This window comes from Amaranthus tricolor, chromosome 11 (genome assembly GCF_026212465.1).
Source record: "Amaranthus tricolor cultivar Red isolate AtriRed21 chromosome 11, ASM2621246v1, whole genome shotgun sequence".
Lineage (NCBI taxonomy): Eukaryota > Viridiplantae > Streptophyta > Magnoliopsida > Caryophyllales > Amaranthaceae > Amaranthus > Amaranthus tricolor.
In genome coordinates, this window is record NC_080057.1 from 16520225 (window position 1) to 16540053 (window position 19829).

A 19829-nucleotide genomic window follows, 5' to 3' on the forward strand; every position below is an offset into this window, starting at 1 on the left:
ATAACTAATACAACTAATACGACTAAATAACTAATAAAGTACTAATAATCCACTAATAAGACTAATAATAACTAATACGACTAATACGGCTAAATTACTAATAAAGTACTAATAATCTAATAATACAAGTAGTAATATACTTATACAACTAATAACATAATAATAATAATAATAATAATAATAATAATAATAATAATAATAATCATAATAATAATAATAATAATAATAATAATAATAATAATAATAATAATAATAATAATAATAATGATAGTACAGTAATACGAGTAATAATATATCACTAATGGAAAAAACCTCATTTGCTGCGGTTTTTTGGCCATAATATGCTGTGGTTTTGGCTCCAAGCATTAGTGATAGCAGCAGATAGCCTATTATAAATGCTACGGTTTAAAACCGCAGCAGAAAAGTGCCCTATATGCTGCGGGCTTCTTTAAAACCGCAGCATATAGTCATACACTATATGCTGCGGGCCTACTTAAAACCGCAGCATATAGTTTATGACTATATGGTGCGGTTTTAAGGAGGCCCGCAGCATATATATATATATATATATATATATATATATATATATATATATATATATATATATATATATATATATATATATATATATATATATATATGTATATATATATATATATATATGTATATATATATATATATATACATATATATATATATATATATATATATATATATATATATATACATATATATATATATATATATATATATATATATATATATATATATTTTTTTATTTTTTCTTTTTTCGTTTAATACTACTAACTAATCCAATAATCTCTTTGTAAACTCTCGATCGTATATATAATATAATAATATGTACATATACAAATTAAAGTCCTAAATCTAAACTAATTACATTATTTACCAAGAACAAAAATTAGCAAGATACGCGGCAATCTTGTCTTTCAAATGGCGCATTTCTTCATTTCTCAAAGGGCGTGTTTCCCTTGTAATGTCGTATAAAACCTATAATAAAATATTAAATTAAATAATTTCAAAACTCACCACAACATTAGCAATCTTCTTCGATCCTGGATCATTAATGGTAAATTTACCACTTGTATCTCGGGAATGAAGCCCGCAATACCAATCTCGCACCCGATCTCCAGCAGGGGTATTCACGGATGCGAAGGTAGTCGTAGATGAAGGCGTGACTGGGCTTTGATTGGGGTATAAACCCGCGTCCACCCACTCTTTTCGAACCTTATCGTACGTTTTTTGGCCCAAACGATGGTAAAGCTTCCTTTTACTTGCTGATTCAGAAGCTTTACCATGCTTTTTCTAATTAATCAATAGAAATCAAATGTCATATATTAGTTTAATGATTGAATCAAAAGAAGTAAATTTAAATTAAAAGCTATAATATAATATTAAATACGTACAACTTCAATGGGAGTTGTTCTTTTGGCGACAAAACCCTCCTATTCCTTCTTTGATATGTGACCCCATATTTCGTAGGGCATCTTCGAAGGTGCTTGCTCTCCACCTTCGTTTCCCGTTTTGACCTTTGCTGTCGTACGGGCACGCTTCTTCGTGATCCAGCCAGTTACTAGCTTGGATTTGAAATGTCTGAGTCTTTAAGCAACAGCTGAAAGAAACACATTCTTCTTCTCCTCATCGCTCTCGATGTGAAAAAGATTCTACAAAAAAAAAATTATACTTATTAGTGTCAATTAAATTAATTTTAAAATGAAACTAAATGAATAAAAATAGTAAAGTTGCTTACCACATTATCATTCCATAGAGAGTTCTTCAAACCCTCTAGAACCTTGTTCCATGCGTACAATATGGAAATCTTGCGGATACATAGGCCCACTTGTTTTCGATATTGCCTACGCCACTTTCCGCAGGGTTGACCCAATACATTGTATTCCAATTGCATGGGTTCTGTGACTTTGAGGTTTTTCGTAGGACATCGCCCTTTTCTTTTATTAGTGGTAGTGGGAGCATCTGTTGGTGGGGCGTCTTCAATAATCATTGTTAAGTGGTGGAGCGTCTTCAGCAATACGCTCGTATCTAACAATTTGGTCCTCTTCAGTGTCATAACTATGATGCTCATTATCCGAGTCTCAATCTCGGGGACAATTTCGTCTCTGAAAAAATGCATTATATATCAGTACCTGAAAGAGTATGAATAGAAATATATTAGAACATAGGAATATAAATTAAATTCTAACAAAATAGTGTTGTGTGTTAAAGTGCCAAAAGCTTAAAAAAACCTTAAAATCGCAACTTACCAAGTAATATTAAGAATATGACTATGATTTACAATTCTAATACGTTCAACACAATAATATATACCAAATAGTGTTGTGTGCAAAGTTTCATGTAAAACAAACTAAGTTTGAGCTACTTTATGCGCGAAAGTGCCAAAAAAACTTAAAAAGCATTAAAATTCATACCTTGTGAATCACTTAATTCAAATGTATTCCTTCCGTGTGATCTACACGCATATAACCAACATCTACATCATCTTGATCCAATGATTTTGGATTGATAAACGGCGGGGAGTCTTCAAATGCTTCATATTCTTCCTCATCCTCAACATCACCAATACCAAGGATGCTTCTTTTTCCCGGTACAACAATAGACCATTTTTTATCAGACGGGTCTACAATGTAAAATACTTGCTTGGCTTGTGTGGCTAGTATGAATGGCTCCTCAATATCACGCAAACGAGCAAAGTCTACAAGAGTGAATCCACAAGGATCGTCATTTTTTATGCATCGTCAATTAATATCTACCCACTTACATTTGAAAAGACCAATAGTGAAAGTAGAGTAGTCAAGCTCCTATATTTCATGTACCCGCCCGTAGTATACCAATTTAGCATCAACCGACGCTTGATCCTTGGCACTCACGTAAAATGTAGATGACGCCAAAATAGAAACCTCACTATTCTGTAGATAATATGACTTCTTATCTTGACCCTCAGTCTAAAATGTGAAGCCATTGACATCGTAACCCTCATATTTGTTGAAATCATCACGAGGACCAAAAGCTAACCACTTAACAATTTCTGATACACCCTTGAGTTCTTCACTTATTACTCGATTATGAAACCAATTAATAAACGTCTTGTTATGCAACTGCATCAATCCCCTATCACATTTACAAGGATATTTTGCGCTTAATATATCTAAATGCTCACTCTAAAAAGGATGGACTTCAGGAATATGATGCAACGCATACAAGTGTGCTTGTAGAAGACTGTCTCGAGGAGGTGTGATCGATTTGGAGCCAATTGTTCCTTTTCCCTCAAGCCTTCCTTCATGTCTAGAGGTGGGAAGTCCAATAAGCTTTGCCATGGCTAAATACTCGGCTATAAAGTTACTAATCTCGTCGCTCACAGTGCCTTGAATCATACTCCCCTCGGGTTGTGCTGGATTCCTCACCTTGTTTTGTAAAACACCCACGTGTCTTTCAAAAGGATAACACCACCTTAAAAAAACTGGACCCAAAAGCTTGATCTCACGAACGAGATGGACAATAAGATGAACCATTAGGTCAAAGAAAGAAGGTGGAAAATACATCTCAAACTTGCATAAAGTTATAATCACGTCGACTTGAAGAGCATCAAGTTTAAAGGGATCAAGAACTTTACTACAAATTGTGTTGAAGAATGAACATAGCTCGGTAATAGCATATCTCACATGTTTTGGCAGTATTCCCCGGGTTGCAATCGGTAAGAATACTTGCATCATTATATGGCAATCGTGAGATTTCATGCTTCCCAACTTCAGCTCACCATTTAGGGTCACAAATGTCTTCATGTTGGATGAGTACCCAGACGGAACCTTAATGCCATACAAAGACTCACAAAATGTCCGCTTCTCTGCTTTGGACAATGTGTAGCAAGCTGGAGGCAAATAAACTTTGTCATTATTCATCTTCTTTTTACCGCCCTTTCCCTTGTTACTGCCACCAACTTCATCAACTCTATTTCTTTTCTTACTCACCTTAACATGTGCCCACAACTCCGGACGAAGACCCTTAAATTTAAACCAATCTCGCACGGCTCTAACATCCTTTGTCTTACTCGGAATGTTCATGAGAGTCCCGAGTATGGCATCGCATACATTTTTCTCTATATGCATAACGTCAAGACAATGCCTAACCTGTAGATCTCTCAATATGGAAGCTTCCAAAAGATTGATTCTTTTTTTCATAATCGGTCTTCACCCCCTTGCACTTGCCCTGTTTTATCAAATACAGTCTCAACTCCCTTAACCTGTTCATAAACCTAATAACCGCTCAACGGTCGACGAGCTACACAATCCTCAAGCTCCCCGTTGAACATCTTCTTTTCCTTACGATATTGGTGATCTCGTGGGAGGAACTTTCGATGGGGCATGAATACGTGTTTGCACTTAGGAATCCACGTGGATTCCATGTCATCGATACATATTGGACATGCTTTCTTCCCTTTATTCTTATACCCCGATAAGTTGCCATATGCCGGAAAATCATTAACAGTTTACAAAAGCATTGCAGGCAAGGTGAACTCCTCATTAGCATATGCATCAAACACGGAAACGCCTTCATCCCACATCTTTCTCAAATCCTCAACGAAAGGTGCAAGATATACATCTATGTCATTGCCAGGTTGTTTAGGACCCGAGATAAGAAGCGAAAGCATAATGTACTTACGCTTCATACACAACCAAGGTGGCAAATTATAGATCAGTAACAGTACCGGCCAAGTACTATGTTGAGAACTAAGATTGCCGAATGGGTTCATTCTATTCGTATACAGTCCGAGCCTTAAATTACGAACCTCATCCCCAAAATTCTAATGCAACCTATCAATACTCTTCCACTCCGGAGAATCAGATGGATGTGTGAGCAAGTGACCTTTCTTCACCCTATCTGCATGCCACCTCAAATTTAACGCTTCTTTCTTTATAGAAAACAAGCGCTTGAATCTAGGTATTATTGGAAGATACCACAATACCTTAGCCAGGGGCCCTTTAGCATCCCAAGCCCCTTTACGCTTGTAGCGCGATAACCCAAACCTAGGACACTCTTCTAAGTTCTCGTTTTCATTTCGATACAACACAAAATCATTCGGACACGCATGAATCTTCTGGAACTCTAAGCCGAAAGGACACATCATCTTTTTGGCATAATATGTCGACTTTTGGAAGTTCATTTCCCTCAGGAAGCATCTCACCTAACAATTCTAATAACATTGTGAAACTAGCGTCACTCCAATTGAACTTTGACTTAATGTTGAAAATTGTCAACACTGCTGTTAGTTTGGTAAACTTTGTACATCCAGGGTACAAAGGCTTTTGAGAAGCCTCTGTCAACAAGTCAAAAACACGAGGACGTTTTCCTAACTCATCCTCGACTCCCTCCATCATCTCATCAACACGATCCACATCCTCATCGACATTCTCTTCATCTGTCTCATACCCATCAACATGATCTACTACATCCTCATTGACATCACCCACATTTTTGACGTCCTCAACAACACTTTTCTCTTTGGAAAAACATGATATTGAGGCCTAAACCCACGTCGAAGTATGTGCTCCCTAAGGATATGAACACTATCTATCTTTAATACATTGCCATAAGTGACACATGGGCAATAAAAACCAACTTCCCCCATTCTAACTTGATGTTCAACCGCAATACTACAAAATTCTAATATGCCATTAATAAATTCTGACGATTCAATGCTTCCATACATCCAAGAACGATCTTTTGTCATCCTAATTAGTGCGATTAATTAATTCAAAATAAAATTAATACACATAGATACTTATTTATACCAAACAAATTTAACCCTAAAAATATAAGCACAACATAGTGTTCTAAAATAAAATCACTTAGAATAATTAACATTGTATACTTCATCTTTCATACTTCATATTTTAATTCTATATAACCAAACATATATTCTATACTTCATACTTCAATATAATACACTAACAAACAACATCAAAATCATTTAATTCAACCCCTCAGAATTCAAACAGAACTTAATACACTATATTCACGAAAAAAAAACACTAACAAACTCATTGAAGTAACCTAGGATCAGAACATCAGAATTCAATACACTAACAAACAACATCAACTCATTAATGCAGAGCATCAGAATTCAAACAGAATTCAGTACAGTAACAAATAAAACATTACAAATGCATTCAAAAAATAAGGTAAAAACACGCAGGTGGAATTCAATAAATTTGAAACAAAACATAAAAAATCAGAATTTAAGAAAGCTAACCTTTAATAAGCAAATAAATGGTAAGAATTGAAGAAGAAGCAGGAAGAAGAAGCACGAAGAACAGATTGAACAGCAAATGTCGTGGGTTTTTGAAGAAATTTTTGAAGAACTTGAAGAAATTGAAGAACTTGAAGAACAACAAATATCGTGGGTTTAAGGAGAATACAACAGTATATGAGAGTTTTGAGCAAAATGCACGTTGAAACGCGGGTTTTAAATTTTTCAGTAGTAAAATGCTATAGGTTATTTGCGCGGGCTGTAATAAACCGCATCATATGTTTGATTAGATGCTGCGGGCAAAGAAAAACCATAGCATTTGTTTGATTATATGCTGCGGGCTATAGAAAACCGCAGCATATGTAGTATATTTTTTTTCCTTTTTTTTTTGCTATTTATTGCTGCGTCTAATGAAAACCGCAGCAAATGACACGCAGCAGATACGTTTTTTTCCACTAGTGTATTAATACAACTAATAATATACTAATACTATACTAATACGACTAATATTATGCTAATACAACTAATTATAAACTAATACGAGTAATAATACACTGATACGACTAATAATACACTAATACGACTAATATTATACTAATGATACACTAAAACGACTAATAATAATAATAATAATAATAATAATAATAATAATAAATACGACTAATTAAATTAATAATAAATTAATACGAGTAATAATACACTAATACGACTAATAATGCACTAATACGACTAATTACATACTAATAATATATTAGTACTACACTAATACGACTTTTTTTTTAGTAAACACTAATACGACTAATAATGCATTAATACGACTAATACGACTAAATAACTAATAAAGTATTAATAATGCACTAATACGATTAGTGATATACTTCTACAACTAATAATATCGTAAATATATACAAATATAACTAATACGAGTAATAATATATTGATACAAGTTATAATATACTAATACAACTAATAATAATATTAATACAATAATAATACGACTAATACAACACTAATACGACTAATAGTACACTAATTTGACTAATAATATAATAATAATGCATTAAATAATACATTAATACGATTACTTGTATACTAATAAACTAATAATACACTAAAACAATTAATTATATACTAATACAACTAATATAATAATAATAATAATAATAATAATAATAATAATAATAATAATAATACACTAAGTGATAGAAATGTTATGTTATAACTATAATAACATTTCTTAAAGTATCACTAATTAACGGATGGTTTAGTGGTTGGAGTCTTGATGTAATAATCGAGAGGTTAGCGATATGAAACCTCTCAAATCAATTGTGTGGGAGGTATTGTGCAGGTTGAGGTGTGATGTTGGTGCTTCCTGGGTGCTAGGTGGTTGCCTAGTAGGCATGACGTGGCACTTCCCTTTAAGTGTTTTTTTTCCTTTTCGACCAATCAGATAGTCGGAATTTGGTCGGAAATTTTTTTAAATTTTTTTTCTTGTCATTTTGAGATAAATTCTGAAATAGTATTTTCCGACTAAAAAATAGTAAGAAATTAGTCGGAAATTTCCTACTCATTTCCGACTAACATTATAGTCGGAATTTCTGACTAATATTCCAACTGATTTCCTGCTAAAATGAATTTCCGACTATTCTGAACCGACTATCCCAAAATAGTCGGAAATCAGTTGGTATAGCTCTATACCGATTGATTTCCGACTGTTTTGGATGGTCGGAAATATGTCTTTTTTTGTAGTGCAACTATCATCCAATAAAATAAGTACACTTGTTATGCCTATTTAGAGGATGACATTTAAAATTTTCCAATATTTTTATAATATTATATTATATGATATGATAGAATGATTATAAAAGGTCATTAAAAAGATTGGCCACTATAGTAGCGATCTTTATAAAGTGTGCTGAATAAATAATGTTGATCAAATAAAAATTGATAACTATGTGCTTTTACGACCTCTCATACTTTGTTTTTTACATTGATCTACGTCTGGATGACATTAAGATTAGTAGTTGCTTGATGGCGTAGCATGATGGTGTTCTCCATTCTAAACAACAAATTTCAATAATTAGAGGCTTTTTCTTTTAATTATTATCATCATTATACTTTTCGGGCAATAATTACGTAATTACTGATATACAATTTTAATGTTGTTGGTAGCAGATACAATTTTAATTTTTTTTATGTGAGGAGCATTTAGCAATAATTTAGTTGATTTGTTTGATCAACCGGTAATGATAGGGATGTAGTATTAATTTTTTTTAGCTTTTAAGCCAACTGTTTATGTCAATTGATATTAAGATGTTTGCTAAGTATTTAATGTTGGCTATGTGTCATAAAGCCAAAAACTAATAAAAAAGCAGCTATAGCCTATATTAATTGTTTGGGTTGTCTCAAAAATCAGCTTCTCGACTGGTTTATGGCCAATTAGACTATCACAATCTGAAAAGATCGTCTTATGATGAGGCCAAACACATACGAGTTGACCCTTTTTCTATTTTGACCTAAAACAAATTCTGATCCTAAAGTAATCAAAGTATATAACCTTAAATGGATCAATTATGCTCTTTTTAAAGTGATTAATTATGATTTTAAAGTGATAAATTTAGACCTTTAAGTGATTAGTTATATATAACGTAATGAACAACTTTTACTTAATAACTAACAAGTTTGAAATTGATTAATTACAACCTTAAAGTCATTAATTTATAGGTTATAATGATAAATAATATGTAATCCCCTGTCTAGGGATCAATTATAATTTATAATTTTAATCGAATCTGTTGTTATCTTAAAGAGATCAATTATAATATTAATTAAAGTGGTCAATTCTATTTGACCTCTAATGCAATTGGTAAATTATAGATGATGATCAGTTATAGCTTTGTAAAGACATCAATTTCAACCTTAAAAGTATCAATTATAACTTTAAATTGATCAATTTGGTTATCGAGTATTGTAAAAAAATTAAATTTGGGTCGATTGATCTACTCTTGTATTAGTGGTCTTACAGTAAGGTGGTCTATTGCAAGAGTTACTGTTAGAATATTACTTAAACTTTTCTCGACTGTTTGGCCAACAAAAAATTAAAAAAATACCACAAATTCTTGTAAGAAAACGGTCTCTTTGCGAGACCATCTTTGATTGAGCTGGCCCAAAAAGGAAAATATAGAGTATTTTTTCGGTAGGTATTAAGAATATTGTAATTAGGCATATAGAATATTGTAAGTATTGAAGTAGTTATACAGTGGGCATTAATTATATTGTAAGTAAGCATAATAGATATTGTAAGTAGACATTAAGGATATGGTAAGTAGATTAGTACGCTAAGTTTCTCGGCAGACATTAAGAATATTATAAGTAGACATTTTAAGTACTTTTTCAATAGGCATTAAAGATAATATAAGTAGGCATTAAGCATATAGTAAATGGACATTAAGATTTAATGAGTTGGATTTAAGAGACGTCTTTCTAAAAGACAATCTCTCAGAGAACCAACTGTTTAGCTTTTCTAATAAATTCTTATCAAAGATTTTTAAGGGTGTTACGATCAAGCTATTAGTATCTTTTATTGAGTTTTCGATAATTTAATAACTTTTTTATTGAGTTTTCGATAAATATTAGTATCTTTTAGTTACTCATCTTTGTAAATTCCAATTACTTTCTAAGTCACAGATTTTTTTTGAAAGAAAAAAACATTACTACCTTTCACAAAATTGTGATGCATTTTTATTATTAAGAATTGAGTAAAAGATTGTATTATCTTAAACTTAAATTTATCAACAAATTACCGAAAATATCATTTATAGCCAGTTATTTTGGTATAATTAATTCTAATTTAGTAAATAGTTTTTACTTTAGTATTTTTTTTGCCGGGTTTTCTGAGAGACCGTCTTTTTAAGAGACGTCTCTTAAACTCAACCCATTAAACTTAATGTCCACTTAATATATTCTTAATACCTAATTATATTATCTTTTATGCCTACATACAATATACTTAATGCCCACCGAAAAAGTTTTTAAAATGTTCACTTATAATATTCTAAATGCATACCGAGAAACTCAGCTTACTAATCTACTTACCATATCCTTACAAAGAGATCGTCTCTCTGAAGAATTTTTTAAAGCTAAATCAATAAATAAATCTACATTAAATCCAAATGTATTTAATTCTTTCAAAAACACAAATTTCAAATGTATTTTTTAAATATAATTCAAAGGTTGGAGTCATGGTGCAAAATATCGGACGTTCCAGGAATGGAACGGGCGATCTATAACGGTTTTGAAGTCTACCGTTCCGATTTCTCGCGAATTGTAACGTTATATGAAAAAACGGCGCGTCAACGTGCTTAACAGTCGATTCCAACACTTCTTACCGGCCGAGTTGAAGATCCCGGGCGAGTTTCTTATCAGAAAAAATGAAAATGGAGAAGAAGAGTCGAGACAAGCTATTTTATTAGTGAGGGTCAGGGAGAAAGATGGTTTAATAATTGGTTTTAGAAAAATCAACATACCTATACCTATGTTGATTTTTTGCACACCGGATACCGGGTAAATTATTCGGTTTTTAAAAATTGGATACCGGGTAATCCGGATCAGATATTTCGGATCAGGTTTTTTTGCATACCCCTAGGTATAGGCGTATAGCTGTATAGGGATAATGATTTTCTTCTCTGCACACTTACATTTGATTGTACACAATACAACTGTATTTGTTTTGTTTTTGTTTCTTTATAATTCTTTTTAAACTTTTAATATTGATTCTTGTAAGTTGAGCTAAATAATATACTCTTTCTATCCATTATGACCGTTTAAATATTAAATAAGTAATAGTAAAATTACTTCAATTGTACTTAATTAATTTAATTTTTATATTTTGATATTAAATATTTTATTTTAAAAATGCAATAAAAAACTTTATTTAATGTTTATACAACAAATATGTTAAAACTTAATTTACAACATCTAGACCATTTCACCAATTGGAAAAGAATAGACAATACTCTTCCTCCACTTAATACAAATTGTAAACGGTACAAAAATTCTTCACATAAAATTCTTCATGACATCTTATAGTATGACACTCTACCACAATAAAAATATGTCAATTAAAGTACATATGACAACATAAAGATAAAATTTTTCAAGTGAAATGAAGGCTTTGCTAGATTATCTATTTTATACACATCTTGAACCAATGATACAAACTTTTCGAATGATTTTGTTGTTTTAATAGAAATTTTTTTGTTTTTTTAAAGAATTATCATAGGCATATCAGTCGAATTGGAAGGTGTTGGAAGTCTATTCTCCTAAGAATATATTCTTTTATAAAGGTAGTTGCACCAAGGTGAAACGTAATGGTGTGGATTCCAATAAAAGTTTCTATATTTCTAATTGTTAAGAAATTAAACATTTACAAAAAGTTCATAAGAACAAATTGCTTTACACTTGATCTAAAATCATTATAAGAAAATCATATTTTTCATCTTCATCTTGCAAATATCGGAATGTCATAATATCATCCTCGTTCATCTTCTTACACAACAATAATCCTTGAGCTCTTGAAATGCCACAAACTTTCCGTAATTCTTCACGCAAGCCGGATTTAGAATTCTTTGGAGCTTCCAACACCGAAACCAACTTCTCAATTTGTTCGTTACTACTTTCAATTAGTTTCTCCAACATAGTTTTTAAATTTTTTTGCATACTTTGTATTTCTTTATTTTTACCCACTTTTTTGGCTTTGTCCTTATAAGAGCCCTTATCTACAAGCCTCTTATTAGTAGCCGACACTTCGCTAAGCACATATCTTCTTTATTACTTGGTGTTGTATCTTGGAGCATTGTCTCTTCATCATCCTTGTCAGCTGGCATTATAGCTTTCGAACCGGTAACCCTATCTTTGGAATAAATCAGCTCAAGATCATCATAAAATGGAAAAGATTTCCGAAACATTCCTCTTGCATCTTTATGACTACGTAATGATAAAATTAGTTAGATAAAGGTTTTTGCAAATTCTTATCCTATTCGACATTTTTTATAAATAAGATAAGTAAATTCATATTTAGTAAACAACCATTATTCAAACTCTCCAAGTAGCATACATAAAAATCCAGAATGCAATATGATTATTAGGGTCTGGACTAGTGTCTAGTGTCTTTGTCATGTAAAATAAGAATTTTTTTACAAAGCTAGAACGTTGCTCACTGAATCTATCCTAGAAGGTCATAAAATATATTCAATTTTCAAACCTCAAGCAAACAAAACAACCACATATTTTGAAAGGTTATAACAAACACTAGGCCTCCCATTGATAATTGTTAGTATCATAAATTATGGTGCAGAACAACCAATTTATTAGAGGCAAATATTATGTGAAGAAAAAATAATGGTTGTGAAATTACCTTGGCCCAATCATCAAATAGCTTACGATCACCGGTTACCATTTTTTGGTTATCATCCCATTCGAACCCGCTATCTTTTTGTTTGATATCTTGTAATGCATTAAAGTTTTTCCTAAGATAGCCGAGTCCTGAATCTATATTCGGAACTTTCAGCTCAGCTTCAGGCATGCTTGCAGCAAATAACTTCTCCAGATGGGCTAAGTAGCCACTTATAAAACAACTCTTGGCTTTCCATTTTCCCAGCAAACATTTCCACCAACAACTTCACCAAAAGTTAATCTTCTACATAGTCCATCTCCTTTGAATATTCTTGTCAACACTTGCTCCACTTCTGCTCATCATACTGTATTCGCGAGCTCAATGAGACCATATAGGCATAATCTTGTAATATTCAAATAAAAAGCTCATTGAAAAAGATCAACAATGCAAGATTAAAGAGTTGAACACATAAAATTAAGTGGATAATGATTATACTACATTGTCATAAAATAAAGGAAAAATTATTGAGAATAATCCAACTTATTTCCATTTACTTGCCAATAATCCCACATTTTGAAATTTTTTTAATAATCCAACCTTTACTTTCAGTTTGTTGCTAATAGACCCTTCAGAAAATGACCTGATATATCAAGTTACTTCTCATCTTTTTCCTTCTTTATTATAATCTAATCTATTTCTCATTACCTACCAATAATCCCACCTTTAATTTTTTTTAATAATCTAACCTTGCTTTCAATTTGTTGCCAATAGACCCTTCAACAAGCTAAATGAAATTGCTATTATTTCCCAAACTTATAAAGTTGATCATTGCATAAATAGTAATTGTCTTTACATACATATCCCATCAACTAGCAGTGTTCAACATATTTGACCCGCTGACCCACATCCTGAATGGCGGGTTAATTATTTTTACAAAAATATAATCCGAGTTAGGTACCCGACCCCCTTAACATGTATGGATGAGATATGTTGGATTATTATAAATTAGTGGCAAAGAAAAATTGAGCATTTAACTTCTTGAAGGGTCCATTGGCAACAAAATGATAACAAATGTTGGATTATTAAAAAAAATCAAAAGGTGGGATTATTGGTAAGTAATGAAAAATAGATTGGATTATTATAAAAAAGAAAAAGATGAGAGCTAACCCGATATAGCAGATCATTTTCTAAAGGATCCATTGGCAACAAATTGAAAGCAAAGATTGAATTATTAAAAACATTTCAAAAGGTGGGATCATTGACAGACAATGGAAAATAAGTTGGATTATTCATAACAAATTTTCCTAAAATAAAATAACAAGTTCATTGAAAAAGATCAGTAATGTAGGATCATTAAAACATAGCTCATCAAAAACAACACATTATATCAAAAGTCTTCATTGTATTAGAAGTTCACATCACATTTACAATACAATTTTGCAAGTGCCCTCCTACGAAGCCTCCAATTATCAAACATTTGACGAGCAAGATTATCTCTCTAAAGAGTCCAAACAATAGATGATTCAACCACATCAATATTGTTACCATCATCGTCATCATTCATCAATTGTCTCCCATAATCGGTATCTAACAATGGCTCAAGTGGATCAAACTTTATTTCTCTACGAATAAGATTATGGAGAAGACAACATGCAGATATAATATTGGCATGTGTTTCCACTTCATAAAAGCTAGAATTGCGAAGTATTGCCCATCTCATCTTTAGCACCAAAGCACCTTTCAATTACATTTCTTGCAGCCGAGTGTTTCATGTTCAAATACTCTAGTGATGTTCTTGGTTTGTAACCGTCTTTTCATTCTTTTAAATGATACCTTTGACCCCTATATGGGGCCAAAAAGCCTTCCCCATCTGTGAATCCAACATCAACTAAGTAATAGGTTCCTAAGAAAATTGATAAGAAAAAAAAGCTCATTATTAATCTAGATTCATAATTTAAGATGTTGAAATAGGTAATACCCTCACCACGAGGAATCCTAATTGGATGAGTTCTAAAAAGGGCATCCTTTAGGACTCTACTATCAGCTGTAGAGCCTTCCCAACCCGGTAAAACATAGGTGAACTCCATATCTACCGAACAAGCTGTCAACACATTAGTTGAAATGTCACCTTTTCTTGTTCAGTACCGAGGCTTGTCAACCTCTCGAACTTTCAAGTTAATGAATGTCCCGTCTAAAGCCTCAAGACAATTCTACAAGTTACCATAAAATGTATCATTACTGACTAAACTCATATTAACCTAAAACACGAACTATATAACACTTAATCTTTTTACCTTAAACCACTTCTATCTCTCATCATTGCAATCCTCAGTGATAGGTTCAGGAGTTTTCAATAGGATGTTGTGCAATCGCAAAACACACCTCAATATTTGTCGGAAGTTTCTAGTGATTGTCTCTTTTGATCTTCTCAAACGTCTAACAATCAACCTTTGCTTTTGATTATGGCCTAATATGTTTAAGAATATTGCAACCCTCTCTTCAACAAACATATTTTTGACTCCTTTAAACCACCTTGATTTTTAATCATATCACATAATTTGTGAAAGGTTCTCTTATACACCCTAAGTTGTTCAAAACAACTTAATTCATCTCTAAGAAACTCATTAACATTTCTCATACCTAATATTACGCTTCTTTGGGCGGAATGAACATTTTTTTTCTCGTAACTTTAAGTAATTCAAGAAAAATCATTAGGTAAGAAATTATAAACTCCATCATCACATCCCTTAATTTAATAAAATAAATAAGTGAAACAATAGCCTTTTGGTGTTTTGAGAGCGGCATACGAGACATGGTTGCATAAAAATATATATTTAGAAAATTGATAAAAATCAATAATATTAAGTGAACACCACGAAATGAAAATACAATCATCGTGCTTATTTTTGAAGAAAACATTCTCAAATCACTACAAAATTTGGTAGTCAGCTGTTTATGATGCTACTGATCATACAACAACCATGATCACACATTGATTGAACAGAGATGAAAAACACTTATACACAACTCTACCAATAATTATAGTAGGGATTTTGCCAATGTTACCAATTCCACACCAATTAGTTAGCCATGTCAATGGAAAAAAAATTAACGATTAATTTATTAATTCATTGATTTGAACCTAAATTAATGGTTTTTTTCCCAAAAGGAACCTGACCCATTCTCAGAATATAGCAAATTTGTTCTTGGCAAAATATACCACGCCTTCCATTACAGAAATTCATCTTTTCCGACAAATTATCGGCGCTGGTTGTTGAATTCGACATTCTTACGAACAATTATTTGTGTCCAATTCTCAGAATAATTGATGGCAGTGCAAAATCACACGAGTTATCGCTTGCTTATGATTAGTATTCTCTACAAAAGCTAGAACTACCGCTCGTATTGCAAGAGTTTGTAAATCATGGTAATATTAATAGAATGGTCTTCACAACCTTTTAAAAAAAAAAACAATTGTCATCAACAATCAATTTCTGAAATTCTAACGCTCTTCGACCATTGCATTTGATAAGTATGTAATCTAATAAGCAGGCGATTGATTATCTACAATCCAACAAATAATTTTTTCTTTAAGAAATCAAATAAGCAGGTTATGATTATTTACAATCCTGTATGAAAAATCAAGCAAAATAAATTGACAAACCTAATTAACAATCCATTAAATTAATTTTTCTTTGAGAAATCGAAATTTCAGCATACATTAATTTGTTGAGGAGGAGAGATTGATTATTTACCTTGATTTTGTCACGGCTATAGATTATGAGAGACTAGAGATCTTAATGTTCAACAATGGTGGAGAAGGGAGAGAGTTTTTCACTGTATTGAAAGGAGCAGCGGCTATGAGGAGTGAGAAAAAAATTATTTCCTGAATTAAATTTTACGCTACGGTGGGGTCAGAAATGGAATGCTCATATTTTGAGGGTAAATATTTTGGGTTGTATTATTTACATGTAATCGAAGCCTTGTAGTATGTTTTCTTTACTGGGCTTTTTTTTCCACCTCTTTCCCCTCTAATCCAGGCAGACCCTAATTGTTTTCTGTTGTGATAATTATGAAGAGTGGGGTCGGTCTATCCGTCTTTCACTCATAGCACGATGCAAAATTGACTTTGTCGAAGGAGCCATTTCTAAACCCATAGATGAAAAGGAGTTGCGACAATGGCGTTGTATCCAAGCAGTATAAGTAGAAAATGTATTTTTGTGGGTTACCAGCAAGGAGAAAATGGATGGAAGCTTCATGATCTTGATTTCGGAAATTACTTTGTATCTAGGGAATTGTTTGAGGACAATGAGGATTATACTTTACATTTAAACTTTCTTGTATCCTATAGTCCAGTAGCAATTGTTGACTCCACTAACACACGCAAACCTATGTTGGGTTTTGATGAGCTTAATATGATAGAGAGCCCACCAAGTGTTGATAGCTCAGTAGTTATGGCTGAGCCAAATGACGGATTGCCTAATGTTAACACCTCTTCTTTGCGTTGTTCTAATAACGGTACATCTTTGGGTCATTCAAGTAATTTGAGGGAGAAGGCAGTGGCCACTCCTACTTTGTCTATTGACATTGCTCATGGCAAAGGGAAACGCACCAAACTTCCGTCTACCAAGTTGAAGGGATATGTGACTTACACCATTATTACAGTCCTTCCATCTTCTCCGTCCTTATTTATTCCAAACAAGTCCTCCAGTAAGTGCTACCCTTTAGCACATTTTATTAATTGTGAAAAATTTTCTATAGGCTATAGAAATTTTCTTGCAGAGATTTCTGCTATCCCCGAGAAATACAAGCTTTGGAGGAAAATGGAACTTAGAGCACGGAGAATTTATCCCCGAGAAAGAAATCCCTCAGGAGTAGATGAGTGTATAAAATCAAGTATAACGAGTGTTGAACGTCTTAAGGCTAGATTGGTTGTTTTTGGAAACCACCAAGTAGAAGGGATTGACTGCACTGATATTTTTGCACCAGTGGCAAAAATGACTATTATTTGTACTTTTCTTGCACTTGCAACAGCTAAGAATTAGGCAATACATCTGATGGATGTGCATTATGCCTTCTTACATGGTGATTTATCTAAGAAAGTCTATATTCCTCTTGGTTTTCAAGGAGCTCAATCTGGTAAGGTTTGTCGCCTAAGAAAGTCACTTTATGGCAAGAAACAAGCACCTCAATGTTGGTTTGTAAAATTGGTTCATTCCCTCCGTCAATATGGCTTTATTCAGTCATATTTTGATTATTCTCTTTTCACGTATACAAAAAGTATTGTTCATCTCAATATTTTAGTGTACTTGATGATTGGATTATTTCTGGGAGTGATATCGCTTCTTTGATCGCTTTTAAAAAATACTTATGCTCATGCTTTCATATGAAAGATTTGGGTCTTCTTAAGTATTTTCTTGGAGTTGAGATTGCTAGAAATCTCAATGGAATTTATTTGTATCCACGGAAGTATATGTTAAATATTATATTTGAAATAGGTAATTTAGGTTCTAACCTACAAGATTTCTTATGGAGCAGAACCATCAATTAGCGCGTTCTACAAGTCCTCTCCTTGATGATGTGGAACAATATCGAAGGTTAGTTGGTCGATTATTTTATTTGGCATTCCCTAGACCAGACTTTGCATACTATGTTCATGTCTTGTCTTAGTTCCTTCATGCTCCTAGACATGATCACTGGGATTCTGCCATTCGAGTAGTAAGATATTTGAAGGGATGTCCTAGACAAGGTGTTCATCTTCGTTCTAATTATGATTAATAATTAAGTGGTTGGTGTGACTCCGATGGGACTAGTTGTCCTGTCACGCGTAGGTCTTTTTTAGGATGGTTTGTTTTTCTTGGTGACTCATCTGTTTCATGGAAGACAAAAAAACAGGTTACTGTTGCTCACCCTTCTGCCAAGGCTAAGTATCGCTCCATGGCTAGTGTTACATGTGAGCTTAAGTGGTGGAAAAGCTTGCTTAAGAGTTTGGGTGTAAATCATTCAACAGCTGTGAGGCTCCATTGTGACAGTATATCAGCCTAGTATCTTGTTCAAAATCCAGTGTTCCATAAGCGCACCAAACATTTAAAAGTTGATTGTCATTTCTTACGTTACACTATTCGAGATAATATCATTGCTCCTTCCCACGTCTCTACTTATACTCAGTTAGTAGATATTTTTACCAAGGCTCTTGGACTAAGTCAGTTTATGTTTCTTTTTAACAAATTGGGCATTTGTGATCTTTATGCTCCAATTTGAGGGGAGATGTCAGAAATATCTATAGTGATAATATCATTAGGAATAATTTTAGAATTAATTTTGGTATGTAAATATTTGATTGAATATTTGTAGGAGTAATTATAGGAAGTCTAGTTGTATATACTTCCTCTGCTCCATGTTAGTTGCACCAAACAAATTTTTAAGCAATCTAATATGTTTGTCGGATAGTTTATATCTAAAGTTATACAAAATTAAAAATTATAAAAATCTGATATTATGAAAATATGTAACGAGATGAATAAAATAAGATCCCAAATGACTATTTTTTTCTCATATGATAGGCAAAATATGTAAATTACCACAGAATGATGAATAATGTTAAAATTAATTTGGTGCAAGTAATATGAAACGGAACAAGTATTTCATATGTTATGTGCAATATTCTCACAGTGAAACACAACTCAAAGCTTTTCAAAATTCCTTTTATTTTTTAATTTGGTTTATTTAAAATTGGCTATTACAAACTTTGTGATGTACCAGAGCTATTAAAAATATCTTATAATTTATAATGAGATCTTATTAAATATTTTATTGATATATGTTTATAAGGTGATGTGTTAAAGGTAACACTATTCGAATATGATGTTCAAGCATACGATAATTCAAGCAAAATCATGAATACGTCATTTGAGGCCCCACAAACGTAAGTTGTTAAGGTGAAATATCAAACAAGATTGAAAATTACCATACATTATTAATATCAACTTTTACGAATTCAATTTATTCACATGAAACCATTGCAATTGAATTTAATATCGTTATTAAAAATAGAATTTCTTGAAAATTCGCGTGTGTAGTATGCACCATACCAATTAGTACTTATCAATAGCTGAAGTACTATTTATCACTTTGGAAAATGGCAAATAATTA

At 32.4% G+C, this 19829-nt stretch overlaps 1 long non-coding RNA gene across 1 annotated transcript; it reads right to left on the reverse strand.

Moving 5' to 3' along the window:
• Positions 1-11605: 11605 nt before the first annotated feature.
• LOC130827374 (uncharacterized) lies at positions 11606-16974 on the reverse strand. The gene is made up of 3 exons (XR_009047197.1): positions 16433-16974; positions 12699-13041; positions 11606-12268 (listed from the first exon to the last, which is right to left on the reverse strand). It is a non-coding gene; the product is annotated as an uncharacterized LOC130827374 (long non-coding RNA).
• Between the last annotated feature and the right edge of the window lie 2855 nt (positions 16975-19829).